The sequence below is a fragment of the Myzus persicae genome, unplaced genomic scaffold, assembly GCF_001856785.1.
Source record: "Myzus persicae strain clone G006 unplaced genomic scaffold, MPER_G0061.0, whole genome shotgun sequence".
NCBI classification, from domain to species: domain Eukaryota; kingdom Metazoa; phylum Arthropoda; class Insecta; order Hemiptera; family Aphididae; genus Myzus; species Myzus persicae.
Window position 1 is genome coordinate 624667 of NW_019104333.1, and position 7630 is coordinate 632296.

Genomic DNA, 7630 nt, shown 5'->3' on the forward strand with positions numbered 1-7630 from the left:
TATTATAGAATATTTATACTCCTCAGAAATGTGCAGATATAAAAAACAAAACGCTGCAAGTAGCCGCAAAGAACGCGTAAATAACGTGTCGTTATATTATAATGAATATAAAACATATATACATGTAGGTATAATACAATAAATGCAACAAGTATTATTAATATGTACTGAACATTCTTATTGCGACATAATAAGTATAAGTAATTAGTATATGATGATGTATCAAGCGCATCGATCATGCACTACTTATGCAACAACAGAGACCACGATAATGTGACTGTAACAGACTACTGCAGCTGCTACGGATTCACCGGACTACTGCACATAGCTGTGGGTGCACCGGACGAGTGAGGCTGTGAATGGGCAGGGATAACGTCGTCGGCGAGGCCGTGCACCAGCCTGTGGGCATACATGTTGCGGTTGTTGCCGTAGCGCTTGCCACACACAGTGCACCGTATTATGCTCCGCTGGTGAGGCCGCTTCGGATCGGATTCACTGTCCGTCGTCTCTGTCGTGGTCTCGGGACAGATCTCGAGGGCGTGCCGGCGCTGCACGTGGTCGATGAGCGACCACACGTCACCCTCGTACGAGTGACACACGCCGCACATGGCGGCCTGGGCTTCGGGGTGCGCCGCTTTCACGTGTCTGTCGTACTTGGACCGGTCATCGGACAGGTGGCCGCACAGTTCGCACGTCAACGGCGGCCGGTCATTGGGGCCCTCGATGTCGTGATCGGCGCGCTGAACGCCGCCGCCACAGTGGTGAGCACGGTGATCTGCGCACATGGCCGCAGCGAAAAATCGACGGCCACAGCCGGGCACGTGACATGATAGGGTCGGGTCTGCGCCGTGCTCATCGCGAGCGTGCCTCCACAATTCCGTCTTTCCGGCTGCAAAATGTGCGTAGCACGTTTCGCAAACTTCACCCAAGTAAGGTTCGGTGACCGTTTGTCCGCCGTCATAGGCGCAGGACGCCATAAAGTGATCGGCCACCGGCATGGGACGTGCGTACAACATGTCCATCTGCGGCCGTGAACATAAATCTTATTATGATATTATTATATTTAAATTTCACATCATAAAATAATGGTATTGCATTGATTTTCCATCAGACCTTTTTTGTTGGGGACAAAGGTATAGGCAATCGTTTTCACCGCAGATCAGGTAGTTTTGAAACGTCACCTAACGGAACCTCGAAAAAGTTCAAGGAAAATAATATATATAAGCTTCCCTCGAGCGAAAATTTCAAATCGTAATTTTATCAATAATTTTTTAAATGTCCATTATTAGACAGTATTTTGTTATTATAAAAAATGTATTATATCATATAAATTAGGTCTCAAATATAAAAAAAAAATTTTTATTTTTATTTTTTTTGTATTAACTTTAAAAAGTTTTTTATGTTTGAGTGAGTTTGATTTTTAAAACATCTTTAAATAATCTGGAATCATTTGATGTTGGTGGCTTATGTGCTAAAGTCAGTTAATTTTTTTAATTCCCCTCACTCTACACTTTACATGAGTTCCGATTTTTTTATTGTACTCATTAGGTCCACCAATTCTACAGACAGTATTAAGTTTAGACAACAACAAAAAGGTAAGTTCAAACTGTCCAAATATTTCTTAGGCTATTAAAAAACTATATAAAGCACTATAGGTTGGGTTAGTGGAGTCTGTCCTTTTTTGATTTTGTTTTAATTTTAGATATAAAAAACAACTAGATGGAGGATTGCATATTACATTCATATAGAAACATTTAAGTTGTGCTGTCATATACCAACAGGCCAATGTTTACAAAATAACTCGATAGACATTAGACAATATAGACGTATGTTATATACAACCGGAATATATTATGATGCATTATTTATCTGTATATTAGATAACTACTTTATTCCATAATAATGCATTTTTGAATTTTCTTAAGTCTTATTGAGGAATATTTGAGTACTATTATATTAAACTATTATGAGTTTATTGTATTAATATTGTTATTCTACATTTTTATTTATTAATTATTTTTAAAGACTCACAAGTATTTATGAAATTATATTTTCATATTTCATGGTTAGGACGCAATCGAAATAGGCACCTATACTAAGTATATACTAAATACTATACTTGCGTCCAAATAGAAGACAAGTAATAAGTCTTCTATTTGGACGCAATATCCTGATATACCTACCTGAATTCTAATCGCAATCGGACATCTCCGGGTGAACCAGAAGTCAAAATAATGATTAGGAATATACGATATACAGTTCACTAAGCCTTGATTCTATGATTATTACTTCATGAGAGAAAAGAACACTACTTTAATTGTTTCCAATTTAAATAATATATTATAAATATACGGTATACCTACATCTAGAATACATATCTTAGTGATGGACAATGATGATTAAACAAATGTTTTTAGAAAAATGTAAGCCTGCAATTTGTAATAATATAGTATGATATATAATATTATACTTATAATTTATAATTCATTTATTTATTTACCATTTAATGGTCTATCTATTAGTATTTAATGTAATTCGAAATACTACAATATACCCTTCTCTGTATTTCAATTAATAAAATAATATTTAAATATATTAATTTTATATTTGTATACTGTATAACAGTCATCTAATAAAACATAACTAAGAATTGTGTACTTGTGTCTATAACAATGTCAATAAGATAAGTTATGAGTTATGACTTATGAATTTATAATAGAGTACATTTAGATAGATATAGAATTAAGAAAAATATGGCTCATTTTGAAAATGGAACATATTTTTAATTATTATACAAGTACTAGTTGAGATAATTATAGGTACCTATATTGTAAAGTGCAAATTTAATATAATCTCCATTTTGTGTCATGAAATTTAAAAGATTCTATATACTAAATAACTCCTGTACATTAATGTATGTTTTATTAAACAATAAAAATTCCTAATTTTATAAAATTAAAATTATTTAATATTGTAGGGTATAATTACTATCTCTGAATAGTTCATTTTTATTTTCTATTACGACGATATTTTCAAACGTAAGTAGGTACGTATTGCGTACTTAATATTTTGAATTACAAATCAAAATCGAAAAAAAAACACACACAATTTTTTACACAAAAAAAAATTTAGTGCTCACTTAGAAAGATTGATATAAAGTGAAAACAATAACGTTTGTTTAAAAGTACATATGATAACAAGATGACGGCATTTTGCATAACAACGAATCATCCATAATGTTATACAAGTGTACATAAAATATGACCAGTGTGTTTATAAATACATAAAAAACAACAATTGTAAAATTAAGTCAAAATTGTAAACTTATAATAATAAAATATTATTTTATTGTAGGTAATACATCGTCTAACCTAACCTTGACCGACGTTGAAAAGACACGAGTCTACGCCGAACGTGGCCACGACTTCTTGTCATCAACCAGCCGCAGCAGGAGACTCCGAATAGTCTACCGCCAGTGTTGGTCCGCTGCGGCCGAGCTGCCCTGCAAGCCTTTTGAGCTTTCTGACGTGCTGACACAAAATGGACCCCCATTCAGTCCATTGGACCTCGAGATGTCCGTTCCAAAAGACGCAGGATCCAACGCGGCGCTACAGTATAATGGTGCTGTGAGTTCGATGGATATACGCTGAAAGGAGTTAACACGTTATGGTGGACGTCCCTGTAATCGGCGCCCGAACTACCAGCAACATCGCCCAAAGTCAGGGAAACAAGCGAATTTGAAGACTGTTATAAATTGATATTCAAATAGATTTTCAAATAATTAGGTTCTTTACAGTTATATCATATATTACTTAAAATATGTTTGTTTTGTACAAAGAAAAACTACGTTCTGAAATGAAATATGCAGAAAGTACATAACTCAGGTTGATACTTTATACAACACAATATTTGATCAGATTTGATTCATCTAGTGTGCAAACACAAGTGAAATATCAATTAAAGTCGGTCTTTAGTTATAAGTGTTATAACTTATAAGCAATGCTGGAGAGTTGCAATTTCCTAATTATCATTTATTTTTGGCTTTAGCAGATAGTGCCACTGAAACTCATGTCAACATTATGTTACAATTATTTCAAATATTAAATTTGAAAATTCTGTTTTTTTTTGTACTTTTATTATTTTAAAAATGAGGGAAATATTTTATTCCTATGTTTTAAATTTATTGACCAATTGTCCGGAACACATTATTATTATCATGTTTTGCGACAAAGTCAGTCGCTCACAAAACTCGGACGACATTTGAACGATACTTTAATACGTGACTCGCGCTGTAAATATCATCACATTTTCTTATTCTTATATGGTGTATAAGTCTGCCTTATGCCAACACTGGCTTAGTATATTATATAATGCACAATGTGAGACGTGGTGCACTGATGAGCGATGTAGTACGTGATATTTTAAGTATACCTATTGTATACAATCGCCGGCATTACCTTCATATTATATTATCTATTATCTATTTCTGTGTACTGAGAAATAATAATAATAATAATAATAATAATAATAATAATAATAATAATAATAATAATAATAATACTATATTGACTGTTCCAATGCTGAGCTGTCGTATAAAAGTCAAGTACGTAGGTCGTAGGTATAGGTAGGCATATAGCCATATAGGTATACAATATGAATAGGTAGGTTATAATGTTATATACTCGTATATTATCCTCAAAACTATTTATATTTACGACCTTGCAAGGTTTGCTGTAATGCTGTTTGGAAAATGTGTAATGTATGGCTTACGATTTTAATCACACTGCACATGATTTTGAAAGTTGAACACTTTTTTGTCAACTGCCTAATTGAAAATATTATAAATTATTCGGGTCGACGATGTCGTTGTTTCGCCGTCAGTTATAATTTATAAATAAAGGTAATATAGATAGTTATACTGACCAAGCATATAACACATGAATTACAACATACTTAAACTTAACTAAATGTTTTTTGATATGCACTCACAGAACTTATTCATATAGTGAATAATGATAACAATTCAAAATCTTTGATAATATATAGTAGATATTATTATACACATTGGTATATGACGATCTACATGTTGAATCCATGAAATATCTGTATAAATATATAATAATAATATGAAAGTTAAACTTATGATAGTTTACTATAACAATGTTGATAATAGGCATTCGAAAATGTTTAAATAACATTTAAACGATTGAATTATGCTCTTCTACAGGGTCCGGCAAAAATATTTTAAAAGGCAATTACAAGCTGGATAGACGCACTAACACGTGCCACATTATACTGCGTTGTTGCGGTTAAAGGTCGGCCAGGCGATTTCCTCTTTAGCGCAGAACCCGTTGCTCTAAAGTTTGATAACCAAACTTGAATTGTTTTTCTATCCGGAACAGGATCATGTCAGCCAAGTTGAAATCGAATGCGAAATGCTCGGCGCTCGCTGAGTAGTAATCGCAGAACCACCATTACGGATATATTTCTCCAACTTCAAACTTAGCAAACTATATGGCCACACCCTTTGCCTCTGCAGCTTCTTGATTTTTAGTACTTTCTCTAAATGCATTAAGAACTTTTAAAATATTAATAAAATGATTTTTTTTTTATGTAATACCCTTGTGTTTTGAAACCCACCTTGTTTCACAATGTTGTGCTACTTTATACTTGGTTTCTTGTAAAAAAGCATCATTGTAGATACCGATTGGAATGCATAAATAGCTTCTAATAAACCAAGTATTTCATCTACTTCTAGAATATTTTTCGTTACATCAACTAAAACTAGGTTTAACCTATGAGCATAACAATGAATATACGGACACGAATTTTGTGCTAATTCCCTTATTTTTGTTTGAACACTAGAAAAAGCTCCGGGCATTAATGACTCATCGTCATATGATTGAAAACATTATTTAAAAAAAATATTATGCCATCACACAGTGTTTGAGCATTTAATTCGTTCAATACGACAAAACCTAAAAATCTTTCTTTAATTTTTAAATTGTGCAAATATCGAATACAAATACTCATTTCAATAAAACCGTTTTATTCGTGTGTACTCATTCAAATCAGCACTTATCAGTTTATTTGAGAATAAATTTATTTAAGTAACATTTAACAAGATTATTCATTTTTTAGCTCACATGGTCTGACACAGACTTAATTACTTCATGATAATTAATCGTAATATTTTACTATCTATAATGACACTAATAATCATTTGATAAATATAACTGCATATTAAGACATATCCCTAACTGTATAATGTGTCCCTATTTTTTAAAATAATACAAGTTCAATAAAAAAACAACAATTCAAATTTACCTTATATTTGAGATCATTGTAACATATTGACATGAGTTTCCGTGACACTATATCTGCTAGACCCAAAAATAATAAGCAAATGTTGCAAGTCTCCAGCCCTGCTTATAAGTTATCATACTTATAAGTTATAACTGATAACCGGCTTTAATTGATATTGCACTTTTGTTTGCACACAAAGTAAATCAAATCTGATCAAATATTGTAATGTTAACAATCTGGGTGCCTCACAAACTAAAAATTCGCAAAAATCGAATGCATGCACAGTCGCATCTTGTACGCCATAGATACCTATCTACACTCATAAATACGCCCTATATACAGGGATGGATAGATAGTATTTTTATAGAGAAATATTTTAAGGGGCCCCAAAACTGGTTCTTCAATTTTATTCTCGTACTTTTACACTAGGTACATTTCTATTAAAAATATTTTTACCTAGTTCGATAGTTTGCACGTTGTGGTGGACGTATTACATATTATATAACTGAATAGTTCATACTGTAACCAAAACATCTAAAAAATATATTAACACAGTTATTTTTTACAGACATTTTAAGTTCAAACTTTGACGAAATCACATATTAAAACTAAGAATAATGGTTGTAGTTAATTCTTTGTAATTTTAAAATATTATTTGTGGGTACTTGAGACTTTTAGAGTACATTATTATATTGTATATAGTAAATACACAGTGACATTTTCAAATGCAATTTTTTTGGTAAAAATATATTTAAGATTTAACCTATTGTAGTAGGTACTAATGGCCACTACTAATGCTTAATAATAAAATCAATTACTTAAATCACAATATCATACAATTTACTTTGTAATATTAAAGGCTGACGGACTGTCTTCATTCAGAATCATTTATCGTTTACAATGATTATTGATTTCAAATTTAACCATATCAATGACTCTCTATAGTATCTAAAAACCTAATTACCATGTATAGCAGAGTGTTACCCACTTACTCTCTTTTTTCTTTTTTAAATATTATTATTATTCCCATTATGATAGACGATAGTAATAATACTTACCTACATGTATCATTAGGTAGGAATAAAAACAATTATATTTACCAACGATTATATCTTAAATCGTGGTTCAGTCTGAAGATTGAGAATCCTGATAATTCACCTGGAAAACTGATGACAGATTGTACAGCAGTATCCTCACAAGTTACACTAATATCAAAAATTTTTAAATTCAACTGTTTATTTGCATCTGATATTGGAGTACGCGCACTTGATCCATGGTCATTAGGCTCAGAAACCGAAACAGTTGAAACAGCAGTTGATTTTAA

General features: G+C 32.3%; 1 pseudogene; it reads right to left on the bottom strand.

Annotated features, from left to right (window-relative positions):
* Positions 1 to 299: 299 nt before the first annotated feature.
* Positions 300 to 1021, bottom strand: LOC111041225 (annotated as a pseudogene).
* Positions 1022 to 7630: the final 6609 nt, after the last annotated feature.